The sequence below is a fragment of the Lepisosteus oculatus genome, unplaced genomic scaffold (genome assembly GCF_040954835.1).
Source record: "Lepisosteus oculatus isolate fLepOcu1 unplaced genomic scaffold, fLepOcu1.hap2 HAP2_SCAFFOLD_64, whole genome shotgun sequence".
In the NCBI taxonomy this organism is placed as follows: domain Eukaryota; kingdom Metazoa; phylum Chordata; class Actinopteri; order Semionotiformes; family Lepisosteidae; genus Lepisosteus; species Lepisosteus oculatus.
Window position 1 is genome coordinate 190,001 of NW_027168193.1, and position 15,572 is coordinate 205,572.

Sequence of the window (15,572 nt, forward strand, 5' to 3'; positions counted from 1 at the left end):
AAGGGGGCGGGCACGTACAGTTCACATTCAAGCCACAAGTACTCTTCTCGGATGTTACACAAACAAATCCTAACGTCTTGAAAGCATTGCAGCATGTTTGTGTCCCATTTCCCGTGGCTGCAGGACGACTGACACGAACGGACAAACACATTTAATCTGTGGCGTTTAGCGTGACATAGTCTTGCAGGCATCGTGCTGTCTCACTGCAATACTATACCGCTGGAGGAAACAGTCCATCTGGCCATGAAACTCATTTGAACGTCTAGCTACAGCAACTAACAATATCATGATTTATTCAGGATGTGTGGAATCAGCACGTCCCGGAGACAGCTTCCGAAATCGTGAGCATTCTCTGGTGGTGTCCTGCAGGGCACCTGTGGGCATGCGTTGGTGGTATAGTGGTGACCATAGCTGCTTTCCATGGTTCATTTCCTGGCCAACGCAGTGGGGATTGGTTTCAAATGCTGTCATGAGCCTTGGACTGTGACTAGCAAAGCGAAGCCTTTTGAAAGAGCTAAAGCACTGCAAAACGGAATTGAAGGAGAATCTTACAGGGGATTCTGAGCGGTGTCTGCATACATGCAGTCCGATACGGGTGCTGAAAGCTTGAGCTACTCTCAATGTCATGCTGCCTTTCCCCGGAGTAAATCTGTTACATGGAAAGAATGCTTCTCGCAGGTTCAAAAAGGGACCATTGTTAATTGGAGAAATCAATGATTTCGAATGAATTCTGTATGCGTTAAAAGACAGCTATACACAGAAAACATGCAGGACACTGCTCATGAATGATGTTTCCCGAGCCGAAACACAGTGCGTTTTTTCAAGCCATTTGACAAAGCCCACCCACTGAAAACTGCAGCAGATCGTGTAAAGACGTTCAACTTTGTAACTACTGCAGGCACGGGAAGCAGAATAAATTCCTCTTTTCAAACTGTCAAAGGTTTGCTTTCCGAACGCTGCAGGACATCGCACAATCTCTTTTGAACAGGGACAAACGATTTCTTATGGGGCGCAGTAAGTACTGTTACTGTCACTGCTCGATACCGACGTTGGCCCACTATACCATGTTCAGCCACCGCTAGAAAATGTACAGCTCTAGCACCAGAGCAAACAACAGGAGGGCCAACGTCAAACGTGTAAGACATGGAGAGCGATGAGAATGGGATTCGAACCCATGTCTGCAGAGCACAATGGATTACCAGTCCATCGCCTTAACCACTCAGCCACCTTGTCAATGAAACTGGGCTGTCCGGACATGGGATGGCGCTCTCCAGATGATCTTTTTCTTTTTTTTCCCTCGTACTCGAGGGTCATTTTCCTGTTCCACATGCAATTTCAACATTTTCCTTAGGAGATGTCAAGCCAGCAAGCCACTGCTGTGGTTCAGTGGCCAGTGTGGAGTTCAGTGGCCCTGTTGTACACAGAAAGCAAATTGAGCTCCTTGGACATCAAAAGTTCCAGATAAAAGCCATTTGTCACCCTTTCTCTTGGTGTTGATATTGCTATTGTATGTAAAGGTGGCAACTTGCTCAGCGAGCAGGCGGAGCACACACCGAATGCAGATGTGTCTGAGTGGTGTGTCCAAGTGGCTGCAAAAGGATAATGCTCCTGGGGCGCCGGGGCTTAGTTGGTTAAAGCGCCTGCCTGGTAAATAGGAGATCCTGGGTTCAAATCCCAGCGGTGCCTTCTTTGTTCTGTTTTCTCAAACAGAACTGGTCCTTACAGACAACCGCCTACGGCTAGACTTGCAAGTATTCATTTCCTGTCTTTAACGCGACTTGTTTTTCTTAAAATGGATGCAACTTGCAAAACATGAAATACAAACCTTGCTAATCAGCGCTGGCGGCTGGCAAAAAAAAAAAGAAGTCAGCAATGTTTTTTTTCTTTAACCTTAACCCTGCTAACGGAGACGAGTTAAACAACCGAGTCTATGCAGCTTAAACGGTCCGCATGTCGGGTTCTTAGCTGAAAGGGTGGTAAATCACGCTCACCCCAGTCCTTAATCTTTTAAAGAGGATACAAAATTGAACCTAGTCGCCACATCACATACATCCTGTTCAATGATAAAAAAGTGACATCTATCCTCGATCCAGAGTAAATCCCACGTTGAGGGCATACTTTTTTCCACTTTACCATGAGTCGGGCTCAGCTGCACAGAGGCGAGAGCAGAGCAATGAGGTCACGGGGACAGGGGAGTCACACGCTGGCGGTTTAAACACGCGGAAGAAAACTGAGGGATCCACAGTATGTGGACCCTCCGTGCGCCATCAGTCCGCACTCCGGACTCTGAATCCTGCCATCCAAGTTAAGATCTCGGCGGAACCTGAGGCGCAGTTCCTTCTTAAAACGTAATCTGGTGAGCATTTCTAGAATCGTACTTGTATAGATGCAGCCTTTAATGTGTTGCTAGGTTAAAATTGATGACTTCTTGAACTTCAGTAGGCAACTGCCCTCTTGATTTCGGATTTAATTTCTTTATTACAGGGGTGCTTTTATGAAGACAGAGTCATGTTCAGGTACTTTTCTTGATGGAGGAAGCATATTTCGGACTCTGTGATCTGCTCACCTGGAAAGGTCTGCTGTACTACTACAAGAGAGAAGTAGAGTCTGGAGGAAGGGACAATTTTATGATGCTTTGGAAGATAATGTTTTTTTTTTCTTTGAAATCGAAATGAATCAGAATATCAGTGCAAAAGACAGACTCTTGGTTTGGTTTGAGATATGGTTTTAAAACAGACAAAATGTAGAAAACAGGTCTTTCTCACTTTTGGTAAAGAATGGACCGGGGGTAATATTTTACTAGTTGCAGTGCTGATCTCACTGGGTTACAGTCCTGCAGTGTCACACCGGGGCCAGTGGCGCAATGGATAACGCGTCTGACTACGGCTCAGGAGATTGCAGGTTCGACTCCTGCCTGGCTCGGGTCGTTTTTAAACGCATCTGGCTACTCCCTAAGTAGTCTGTGCTACTTACTGCATTGTAATCGTACCCGGTAAGAGATTTCCTTCATGTAAATGAACTGCACCTGACAGCTTTAGAAAAACACCTGGGCTCAGTACGGTGCTGAGAGTTCAGCGTTGCTGTTCTAATTAGCACGCACTGCATCGGCTATGAGCCCGAACCTTTCAATTATTCCGATCAGTAAGTCAACACGTAGTCCACATGAACGGTAGAAATATTCTCTTGTCTGTCTCTTGTTTGTATAGAACTGAATGTCCCTGACAATGTTCTGTTAGTTTTAATTGAAGAACGGCATTTGTGTTCAAATATACCAGACAAGTTTATGTAACTGCTCATGCGACACTCAGTTGTAATTAGTCAAGAAATAAAGTCGAACAACAGCTGCGGGTTTGATTCTGAACGTATGAGATTGCAGCGCCTTTTACTTCCATTGACAAATGATAGAGATTCGAAGAGAGATCCTTCAGACCAGCAAGCAAACCCACGGCTATTTCGGTTTTCTATCTAGGCAACGTTGGTGTCTGCAATAGCATACATGAAAGCGTGATGCAATTTCTGTGGCTACATTTGTTGCACGTCATGCACAGTAAGAGTGTTTCTAACACCAAATAAAAAGTCAACAATTAGCGATCACGCCCTTCTCCTCAGTTAACCCACTGAAACCCTTGCTGTTAACAGTTCTTTACTGCGTGCTTTACCAGCACCTACATATCGTGTCGGTTCTTTCAGCTTTATTCATTAGGTTTTCAAAGGTATAAGTAGAGCACCAGAGGTGCGAACGCAAAATGTGTGGTTATCTGAAGAATTGATTTCAATGGCAGCGGGTCCAAGCGATTTCGCGTTGTTATAGTACCAGGAAAGGAGAAGCGGCACTTCGCCTCTGCCGTGCAGGCACAAGGCGACGTGCGGCAGACGCCGGAGTCGGCAGGTTTCGAACCTGCGCGGGGAAGCCCCAACGCATTTCGAGCCCATCGCCTTAACCACTCGAGCACGACAAATGCGAACTCGCCGCCGCCGTATTCCTCCTATAATCAAACACGGACTGCGAGGTGGCTGCGGAAACCTTTTTAAAGTTGCTCTCCGTTAAAAAAAAATACCTTTCACAAGATTCGTGCCGGCAGACAGACACGCCTCAGAGGGTTTAAGGCTGGCTTCACGTTCAAATGATAAAGTCCCCCAGTCCGGATGTCAAAACGCAACTTTGGCAGACAGAAAAAAACATCAACAAACCAAAAATGTGGACAAGGATTTTACAAGCTGCACCACACTGCACTTTCAAAAGCATTTACATTCGTGTTAGACGCAGGAATTGCCTTTGATTTGCGCGCTTACGAACGCCATGGAAAACGAAACAAAACTAAAGCCCTCAGCTCCTGCACTTGATTATAGTCCCGTTACGTGTCGAAGCAGGAATTTACGTCATCCTACCACTGTAACACGGGGAATAGAGGGAAATGAGCACAAGCTACGAATTGTCTCAATCACTCCCTACAGTAGTAAGACGCCTGGAAGCGTGCACCCCCATCATTAATCTTTGCGCATCTGTGCAAGGTAAACTCTGTAGCAGTCTCTGAAACGGCTCAAAGGAAACACGTGATTGATTCCATGTGCATCTGGGGTTCATTTCTTATTTACATTTAATTCAAGGGAAAGGCTTGGGTCAGTTTCAGACGGCCTCCAACAGCGAGATTCAAGCGCCCCACCTTCAGCCCAATCTGCGCCGCCAGAACGCCAACGGCTCCTCTGGTCTCCGGGGTGCGGTTGTGACCCCGTAACCTAAAGTGTTGGTGGCAGACAAATGGAGACTAACAGGTGATGTCCTAGGACATGACTACATTGTGACACTCGGTGGGGATGGTGACCATTGCTTGGAAAAGAGTGCGAGGCCCCTTTAGAAAAACATTTTGTTAACAGGCATTCTGCCTTAGTCCAAACACCTATAGCTTGCAAAGCGCATGCTATTAGACAGGCACCTCTGCAAGACCTTAAGAGTCTCTTAAACTAGTGATAGTAAGGTGTTCCCAATGGGCGATGTTTGGCTTTCAAATCATCTCTCTGTGGAAGCGCCGAGATGCAGCTGTTTAAGGCTTAGAAGCAGCTGACTGTTTCACTACCTAGCGGATTACTGTCAGTCAGGGAGCTCAGAGGTGAAAAGCCTGTCTGAGAGACAATTCGCCGTCGATGAGTTCAATATGTTCCGTACCAGCTCGGCGCAACTGAGATCATCTTGGTAGCCGTGTAGCTCAGATGAGTGAGAGCGTGTGTGTGTGTACCACCGTGATTGGATGCCGGTCCTTCTCAGGTTACAGTAAACCTTCTGCTGCCTAACTTCCCTAATTTTGGGGATCCCTTTGAAAAAGCAAAGGAAAAAAAACTGGCTCTTCATCAGCATGATCGACCTCACCCAGTGTGGCGCAGTGGCCTAATGGCTAAGACACTGGCCTCCTAAGCCAGGGATTGTGGGTTTGAGTACCATCTGGGGTGCTCCTGTCCCATTTTGAGCGTACAAATGTCCTTTTGATTTGCAAAGCTACAACCCCACCTTACTCAGTGAGCGTCTCTTCTTTTCTCTCACATACAGTTGGGAGAAAAACTTTTGTAAACAGCCCTTCGGAATGATGTGTATTTCTGCATGAATGGCTCCTAACATGTGATCTTATCTTTATCTAAGTCATAATAATTAATAAAGAGAGTCTGATTTAACAAACAACACACGCCCAACATTTGACATTGCTGTTTCTTTATTGACCAAATGGTTTAAACAATCAAGGTCATTGATGGAAAAAGTACGTGAACCCTTATATTAAGGAGCTAGTGGAACCTCCTTTATGACAAAAACCTCAATCCCCACTTTCTGTAGCGGCTGGTCAGACCTGAGCAGCGGTTAGGAGGTATTTTGGCCTATTCCTCTATGCAAAACTGTTTCAGTTCATGTATATTTTTGGGATGTCTTGCGCTGAACGGCCTGCTTCAGATCACGCCACAGCACTTCAATGGGATTGGGGTCAGGACTCTTACTTGGCCATCCCAAAATACGGAATTTCTTCTGTTTCAGCCACTCTGTTGTTGATGTACTCCTTTGTTTTTGTCATGCTGCATGACCCAGCCTCTTTCGAGTTTTAGATCACAGGCAGACACCCTGACATTCTGCTGTAGAATTTCCTGATACATCTTGGAATTCATCGGTCCCTCGATGATTGCAAGCCGTACAGCCTCCGCCATGTTTCCCAGGTGGGATGAGGTTTTGGAGTTGGTATGCAGTGTTTTGTTATCTCCAAACATAACGCTGTGCACATTTACCAACAAGTTCAACTTTTGTCATGTCTGTCCACAGAACATTGTTCCAGGAGTTGCTGTGGAACATCCATGTGGTCTTTAGCAAACTTGAGAGGGGCAGTGGTGGTTTTTTTTGGGGGGAGAGCAGTGGTTTCCTCCGTGGTGACCTCGCATGATCACCGCTCCTGTTCAGATTTCTTCTTATGGTGGACTCATGGACACAGACGTAAGACAAAGTCAACCACCTGTTCGCTAGATCCCATCCCCACTCAGCTAGTCAAAGATTCCCTCGAAGGACTGGCAGGACCTATAATTAGTATGATGAATGCATCGCTTGCGTCAGGCGTTGTACCTGATCAATTTAAGGTAGCGGTTGTTAGACCGCTCCTTAAGAAGTCAAATTTGGATCCACAAGTTCTTAACAACTACAGGCCTGTCTCAAAGGTCCCATTTCAATCTAAAAGTTTTGAGAGAATAGTTGTTGCCCAATGTCAATCGTATCTGGATTCAAATAATATACTTGAGAAATTTCAATCTGCTTTCTGAAACTGCATTAACGAGAGTCGTAAATGATATTCTCTTAGCTACTGATGTGGGGAATGCAACAGTGCTTGTGCTTCTAGATCTTAGAGCTGCCTTTGACACGGTTGACCTCTCTGTTTTGTTACACAGGCTTGAGTTTGAGGTTGGCTTATCTGGAACCGTCCTTCAGTGGTTTACTTCACATTTTACTCATCGTTTTCATTATGTTCAAATATCTAATAATTGTACTGCTTCATCAACGTCACCAGTTCAATTTGGGGTACCAGACGGATCAGTGCCGGGGCCAATATTGCTCTCTCTCTCTACATGCTGCTGCTAGGTAGGATAATACGAAAAAATAATATGAACTTTCATTCATATGCTGATGACACTCAAATAAACATTTTGTTCACACCAAACGACAACTTTTCTATTATCACTTTAGTTAAATGCATTAATGAAGGAAAGACTTGGATGTGTGAAAACTTTTTGTTACTCAACTCTGAGAAAAATGAGGATCTGTTGATCGGAGGCAACAATACTGATAGGACTACTATAACTTCAGCACTTAACTCAGAGGATTTAAACATTTGCCTCAAAGAGACAGCACGTAACCTAAGTGGCATATTAGACACAAGGCTCTTAACAACTTGCATTGTTAAGTGCCTTGAGACAACCTTGTTGTGAAAGGTGCTATATAGAAATACATTGATTTGAACTGAATTGACAATGTAAAATGTTGTGTGTGTTGTTTGTTAAACAAGACTGTCTTTATTTATTATTATGCGTCAGATGAAGATCAGATCACATTTTAAGAGCCAATCATGTAGAAATCCAGATCATTCGCGTTTTAAAAGTTGCGGGAAAAGTGAAACAGGTGCTTTTCCTTTGTTGCGCAGACACACGACGACACCGTAGGCGGCAGGACTCGAAGCTTCGCAGGGAGACCCCAATGGATTTCTAGTCCATCGCCCTAACCACTCGGCCGCCGCCGCCGCCACTGCCTTTTTGATGCAGTCTAACATAGAGTGCCGGGCAGCGGCGGAAACCTTTTTCAAAGTCGCTTTCCGTTTAACAACAACAAAAAAAACTTTCACAAAATGCATGCTAGCAGACAAATGCGCCTCAGAGGACTTAAGGCTGGCTTCAAGTTGGAATGATAAAGTCTCCCCGTCCGGTCAGGAAAAGGGAACTTTGTTAGACAGAAAGAAGGAAGTAACAATAACGGAGAATTGTGTGCAAGGATTTTAGAAGCTGCGCAGCCCTGCAGTTTCAATAGCCCTTTTATTCGTGTTAGATGCTGGAATTGCCTTTTTTTGACGCTCTTACGAATGCGATGTCAACGAAAACAGAACAAAGCACAAAAAACCCTCAAGTCCTGCAGTTGGATAGAATGCCGTTACGCGTCCAAGCCGTATTTGACTTCATCCTACCATTGCAACACGGGGCGTATATGGAAACGAACACACGCTACGAATTGTCTCTAATCAGTCCCTACAGTTGTAAGGCGCCTGGAAGCGTGCACCCCCATCATTAATCTTTGCGCATCTGTGCAAGGTAAACTCTGGAGCAGTCTTTGAAACGGCTCAAAGGAAACACGTGATTGATTCCATGTGCATCTGGGGTTCATTTATTTATTTACATTTAATTCAAGGGAAAGGCTTGGGTCAGTTTCAGACGGCCTCCAACAGCGAGATTCAAGCGCCCCACCTTCAGCCCAATCTGCGCCGCCAGAACGACAACGGCTCCTCTGCTCTCCGGGGTGCGGTTGTGACCCCGTAACCTAAAGTGTTGGTGGCAGACAAATGGAGACTAACAGGTGACATCCTAGGACATGACTACGTTGTGACACTCGGTGGGGATGGTGACCATTGCTTGGAAAAGAGTGCGAGGCCCCTTTAGAAAAACATTTTGTTAACAGGCATTCTGCCTCAGCCTAAACACCTATAGCTTGCAAAGCGCATGCTATTAGACAGGCACCTCTGCAAGACCTTAAGAGTCTCTTAACCTAGTGATAGTAAGGTGTTCCCAATGGGCGATGTTCGGCTTTCAAATCATCTCTCCGTGGAAGCACCGAGATGCAACTGTTTAAGGTTTAGAAGCAGCTGACTGTTTCACTACCTAGCTGATTACTGTCAGTCAGGGAGCTCAGAGGTGAAAAGCCTGTCTGAGAGACAATTCGCCGTCGATCAGTTCAATATGTTCCGTACCAGCTCGGCGCACCTGAGATCATCTTGGTAGCCGTGTAGCTCAGATGAGTGAGAGCGTGTGTGTGTGTACCACCGTGATTGGATGCCGGTCCTTCTCAGGTCACAGTAAACCTTCTGCTGCCTAACTTTCCTAATTTTGGGGATCCCTTTGAAAAAGCAAAGGAAAAAAAAAACTGGCTCTTCATCAGCGTGATCGACCCAACCCAGTGTGCCCCAGTGGCCTAATGGATAAGGCACTGGCCTCCTAAGCCAGGGATTGTGGGTTCGAGTCCCATCTGGGGTGCTACTGTCCCTTTTTGAGCGTACAAATGTCCTTTTGATTTGCAAAGCTGCAACCCCACCTTACTCAGTGAGCGTCTCTGCTTTTCTCTCACATACAGTTGGGAGATGTCTTGCACTGAACGGCCTGCTTCAGATCACGCCACAGCACTTCAATGGGATTGGGGTCAGGACTCTTACTCGGCCATCCCAAAATACGGAATTTCTATTGTTTCAGCCACTCTGTTGTTGATGTACTCCTTTGTTTTTGTCATGCTGCATGACCCAGCGTCTTTCGAGTTTTAGATCACAGGCAGACACCCTGACATTCTGCTGTAGAATTTCCTGATACATCTTGGAATTCATCGGTCCCTCGATGATTGCAAGCCGTACAGCCTCCGCTATGCTTCCCAGGTGGGATGAGGTTTTGGAGTTGGTATGCAGTGTTTTGTTATCTCCAAACATAACGTTGTGCACATTTACCAACATGTTCAACTTTTGTCACTGTCCACAGAACATTGTTCCAGGAGTTGCTGTGGAACATCCATGTGGTCTTTAGCAAACTTGAGAGGGGCAGTGGTGGTTTTTTTGGGGGGGAGAGCAGTGGTTTCCTCCATGGTGACCTCGCATGATCACCACTCCTGTTCAGATTTCTTCTTATGGTGGACTCATAAACACAGACGTAAGACAAAGTCAACCACCTGTTCGCTAGATCCCATCCCCACTCAGCTAGTCAAAGATTCCCTCGAAGGACTGGCAGGACCTATAATTAGTATGATGAATGCATCGCTTGCGTCAGGCGTTGTACCTGATCAATTTAAGGTAGCGGTTGTTAGACCGCTCTTAAGAAGTCAAATTTGGATCAACAAGTTCTTAACAACTACAGGCCTGTCTCAAAGGTCCCATTTCAATCTAAAAGTCTTGGGAGAATAGTTGTTGCCCAACGTCAATCATATCTGGATTCAAATAATATACTTGAGAAATTTTAGTCTGGTTTCTGAAACTGCATTAACAAGAGTCGTAAATGATATTCTCTTAGCTACTGATGCAGGGAATGCAACAGTGCTTGTGCTTTGCTTCTAGATCTTAGAGCTGCCTTTGACACGGTTGACCTCTCTGTTTTGTTACACAGGCTTGAGTTTGAGGTTGGCTTATCTGGAACCGTCCTTCAGTGGTTTACTTCACATTTTACTCATCGTTTTCATTATGTTCAAATATCTAATAATTGTACTGCTTCATCAACGTCACCAGTTCAATTTGGGGTACCAGATGGATCAGTGCCGGGACCAATATTGCTCTCTCTCTCTACATGCTGCTGCTAGGTAGGATAATAAGAAAAAATAATATGAACTTTCATTCATATGCTGATGACACTCAAATAAACATTTTGTTTCCACCAAATGACAACTCTTCTATTATCACTTTAGTTAAATGCATTAAGGAAGGAAATACTTGGATGTGTGAAAACTTTTTGTTACTCAACTCTGAGAAAAATGAGGATCTGTTGATCGGAGGCAACAATACTGATAGGACTACTATAACTTCAGCACTTAACTCAGAGGATTTAAACATCTGCCTCAAAGAGACAGCACGTTACCTAGGCGGCATATTAGACACAAGGCTCTTAACAACTTGCATTGTTAAGTGCCTTGGGACAACCTTGTTGTGAAAGGTGCTATATAGAAATACATTGATTTGAATTGAATTGACAATGTAAAATGTTGTGTGTGTTGTTTGTTAAACAAGACTGTCTTTATTTATCAAAAAATAAAAGGAATTTGCTAGGAATGCAAACGTTAGGTTGCGCTTCTTCATGCTGCATCGTCGGCATGAGTGGAGCTTTTTAAACGTCTGTACTTACTGTGCCCCATAAGAAATCGTTTGTCCCCATTCAAAAGAGATTGTGCGATGTCCTGCAGTGTTCGCAAAGCAAACCTTTGACAGTTTGAAAAGAGGAATTTATTCTGCTTCCTGTGCGTGCAGTAGTTACAAAGTTGAACGTCTTTACACGATCTGCTGCAGTTTTCAGTGGGCGGGCTTTGTCAGAGGGCTTGGAAAAACGCACTGTGTTTCGGCTCGGGAAACATCATGAGAAGTGTCCTGCATGTTTTCTGTGTATAGCTGTCTTTTAACGCATACAGAATTCATTCGAAATCATTGATTTCTCCAATTAACAAGGTTCCCTTAAAGGATGAGTCAAAGTAACGTCTAATCGGATTAGTTTCCTTAGAGCTGGTTCAGAGTTTGCTCAAGAGTTTACCTTTCACAGATGCGCAAAGAAAAATGTTGGGGGTGCACGCTTCAAGGTGCCTTACAGCTGTAGGGAGTGATTCGAGACGATTTATGGCGTGTGCTCGTTCCCATATACCGTACGCCCCGGGGTGCAGTGCTAAGATGAATTACAATACCGCTTGGGCACGTAACGGCGTAACACGCAAGTGCGGGACGTGAGGCTTTTCGTTTGTTCATTTTGTTTTGCTCTGCTTTGCTTTGTTTCGTGGTCAAGAGGCGTAAGGTAAGTCGTAATCCAGGGAGAACACTGGTGGCAAACAGTCCGAGGTGAGAGGCGAGGTCCAAAGTCGAAAAGGCAGAAGGGGAGTCCAATATCCAGAATAAACGAGGTAATGGAAAAAACGCCAGGTAGAGCTCTCAAGGAGTAGACTCAATACCAGCGGGAAGCAAGTAAAGATGGTAAAAATAGCACTGCGTACCCCACGGTGGAGTGTGTGCAGGTGGGTTAACTCGTGTGGCGGCGTTTGTTAATAATCACCCTCTGCTGGTGCTGTTTAGATTGCTTAAGAGTTGGTCTTAACTGCCTGGCGGTCATGACAAGCTCCTCTTTAAGCTGTGGTTTAGTTTTGCATTCATGTGTTTCTAGAGCAGTTATTTATGGGGGTGGGTGGGTCCTTCACAGAGGCTCAGGACAAATCCCCTGCATGAAAGTCTACTGTGTGCGTTCAAACAGTCACAGGTCAAGAGCCAGGCAGGAGGACAATGGACAGATGAGCCAACGAACTAAAAATAAAAGAACAGATATGAAAAAGCCACCATCTTTTTCTTTTTGACATTTTCCGACTTTCATGCAAGCCAGGACAAAGTTGCTCGTAGCTACTTGTGGATTCAAATACTCTATCGAGTGCTTTGATGAGTTTTTGCAATTTGATTGTCGTCCTGTCAGCCTGTTTCTGTTTTTTTTTTTTCAATCTAGGGATGGAAAGTATGAGGGAAATGATGGAGCAATCAATAACCGCTCCGGAAAAATGGCAGAAAGAAATGGTCCGTCACTAAGGACATTTGTGAAGCAGAGGAGTGACATCACCACAAAGGCGACTTATTCTGCTGATCGTTTTGGTGAATAATGATTGAGGCGTGTTAAGAGAAAGGTAGCTGCGTCAGCATGCTTAGGCTGCAAAGGATAAAGCAAAGGTTTACTCCATGCTGAAAAGAGAAGAAAAGAAGCACAACGTTTCGACTGTGGAGCCTTCTGCGCCATCTTCTTTAGCGATGGTGATGATGTTTACATTGGAAAAACTGAGACACGCATACTGGAGGGGCTTGAACCACCAACTTTTCAGCACCACAGAGTCTGACAGTCTTTTGTGCACCCTACATTTGCAGGTTTATGGTCAAAGAAAACAATCACTTGCGCTTCTTGCAGCCGGCAATCTTTTTCCACTGACAACCAAGAAATGGATTTCATCTTTCACAAGCTGTATGGATTTCTTCAAAAACAAGTTATTCCAGAAAGGAAATGAATTCTTGCATTAAACTGAACCAAGCTGTACATGTTTGTCTGAAATGAGACATTCGGCACAACAAGACACGGAGAGAGGCACCGCTGGTATTCAGACCCAGGATCGCCTGCTTACTAGGCGGGCACTTTAAGCCACTAGGGAACAGCGCCAGCGGAGCACAGCGCTTTTACAGACACTTGGACACATCTGCGTTCGGTGTGCACTTAACCTGCTCTCTGAACCCGTTGCCTCCGTCCCATTTAATAGCAGAACTGACGCCAAGAGAAATGATGAGAAATGGCATTTATCGGGCACTTTTCATGTCCAAGGAGCTCAATGCCCTTGACACCTCCCCAAGGCGACAGAGCTGTGCATTCTTTGGCGACACCATTTTTTCTTTTGTTTAATTTCTATACTTATTGATAGAATAAAAACGATATGTCATGTACTGTAAGGGAAATGTCTCTTTTCATGGGGAAAGCTAGCACCAGCAAATGTTGTGTTTAGAAGAAGTGATTTAACATGACACGTGACCTAATTTACCGGAGCAAAAGCTCACCCAGCAAGCCCTGCTTTACTTCTACAGGAGAGAAGTACTGTAGAGTCTGCAAGATGTTCAGCTGGGTAGCTACGTCAGCATGCCTCGGCTGCAAAGGAACAAGTACTAGGTTTATTGCATGCTGAAAAGAGAAGAACGGAAACGCAGCGTTTCGACTGTGAGGTCTTCTCACACCTGAAGAAGCCTCACACCTGTAAAAGGCTCCATGGTTTTCTTTCTTCTCTTTTCAACATGGAATACACCTATTGTCTGCAAGATGTGACAATTTCATGGTGTTTTGGAAGAAAACCTTTTTTCTTTGAATTCAAAATCAATCGGAATTTCAGCACAACACATCAACACTTTTTCTGATTTAAGGAGATGATATTTTAAACCTGACAAAAATAGTAGGAAACACAAGTTTCTTGCTGTGAAAATTTAGATGGGGAAGTGTACTACTAGTAGCAGTGTAGAGCTCTCTGTGGTGGAGTGCAAGCGCATGTTCTATGGGCCAGTGGCGTAATGGATAACGCGTCTGACTTCGGATCAGAAGATTGTAGGTTCGAGTCCTGCCTGGCTCGTGAGGCTTTTAAACCTCTCAGGTTCCTAGGTAACAAGTTGCCGTCATGTATATGAACTATAGAAAAGCATTTGCCACAACCCGTAAATTAGCACGCAAGTGCGGGCTGGTGAACACAGAACTGTATGGAGATCATCTCCAGCTCCGAGCTCAATTGCAATGAAAAAACATGCAGAACAGAACTGGAGAGCAGCTGAATTTGTGCTCAGTAGGGTGGGGAGGACTCAGCATTGCTATTGTTCTAATTGGCATGAACTGCAGGGGATCTGAATCAGAACATGTCAGTCAGTTTGATCATTGCGTCAATATGTAGGCCACGTTAATACAGAATTATTACTTTGTCTGTCTCGTCTTTGTATATAGCTGAATGTCCCTGACAATTTCATGTTAGTTTTTAAGAACGACATTGGTGCTAATATATACATATATAGCATATAAGGAACACGTAAAAGTTTAGTCCATGCTGAAAAGATAAGAAAACCGCCACAACGTTTCATCTTGGAATAAATCTTTACTTGTTGTTTTGCAGCCTACCCATTCTGACCTAACTCCTCCCTTGAAATTCCCTAACAGATAAGGGTACGTAACGGCTCATGCGATGCTCAGTTGCAATTTGTCCCAAAACAAACAAGAACAGCAGCTGAGGGTTTGAGTTTGAACATGCACTGTATTAAAGCAGCTTTTATTTCCATTGATAAATGCTAGATATTCCTACAGAGATTCTCCAGGTGAGTAAGCGATTCCTGTTTCTGTTTCTATTTCTGTTTCATATATACAGTATATATATGTTACATGTGTCTCTGCAATAGTATAAATGTGTTATACACTATCAGGGGCTGCTTTTTTGTGCACCTCATCTACAACAAGGGTTTTTTTTTCATTTATGTTTGTGGACCTTCACCATTTGAGGAAGTGAGTTAGATAAGAAAGTTACAGGTATGGTGAGCAATGACTGACAAAGGCACGTACTGCGTATTCCTTACAGAAGTGTAAGCAATTTGTTCTAAAAAACACCGGCTAAAGTCCAACATCGTTAGCAATCTTATTACTTAAACAGAATTAACATCAATAAACTGTAAGGTGCTGGTACATGCGAGTAGATTTGATCTTCTATTAAACAAAAATGCAATTACAGCTCTAAAAAGGTCAACCTAGACTTCTGTAACAGATCTGTTCAGGTCATCGCTGTTTCTCTGACCTTGTGAGTCTTTGGAATTTTAAAAGTGTATTTTGCTTGCCTTTCATGTGGTCTGTGTACAAGTCACTGTGGCGTATGCGGTCCTACACAGCCTTGCTATAGACGTGACGAGCCTCCGCTATGTTGCAATGGAGAACAGGTTCAGTACGGAGCTGCCGAGAAAATTCAGCTGGAAAGCTCGTTGCAGAAAAGCATCGTTCTCTGTGTCCAGCGGCAAAGCGTCCATCGTGGGTGCTGAAGAATCGATTTCACAGGCTGTGGGTCCAGGCGATTTAGAGTGTTAAAGGTCCCAGCG

At 44.5% G+C, this 15,572-nt stretch overlaps 5 non-coding genes across 5 annotated transcripts; 4 read left to right on the plus strand and 1 right to left on the minus strand.

The window, feature by feature from the left end:
* Window positions 1-1,151: 1,151 nt before the first annotated feature.
* Window positions 1,152-1,233, minus strand: trnat-ggu (transfer RNA threonine (anticodon GGU)). The gene has a single exon. It is a non-coding gene; the product is annotated as a tRNA-Thr (tRNA).
* Window positions 1,234-1,612: 379 nt separating this feature from the next.
* On the plus strand, window positions 1,613-1,686 carry trnat-ggu (transfer RNA threonine (anticodon GGU)). Its single transcript has one exon. It is a non-coding gene; the product is annotated as a tRNA-Thr (tRNA).
* A 1,163-nt stretch (window positions 1,687-2,849) lies between these two features.
* On the plus strand, window positions 2,850-2,922 carry trnar-acg (transfer RNA arginine (anticodon ACG)). Its single transcript has one exon. It is a non-coding gene; the product is annotated as a tRNA-Arg (tRNA).
* Window positions 2,923-9,179: 6,257 nt separating this feature from the next.
* trnar-ccu (transfer RNA arginine (anticodon CCU)) lies at window positions 9,180-9,252 on the plus strand. The gene has a single exon. It is a non-coding gene; the product is annotated as a tRNA-Arg (tRNA).
* A 4,755-nt stretch (window positions 9,253-14,007) lies between these two features.
* On the plus strand, window positions 14,008-14,080 carry trnar-ucg (transfer RNA arginine (anticodon UCG)). Its single transcript has one exon. It is a non-coding gene; the product is annotated as a tRNA-Arg (tRNA).
* Window positions 14,081-15,572: the final 1,492 nt, after the last annotated feature.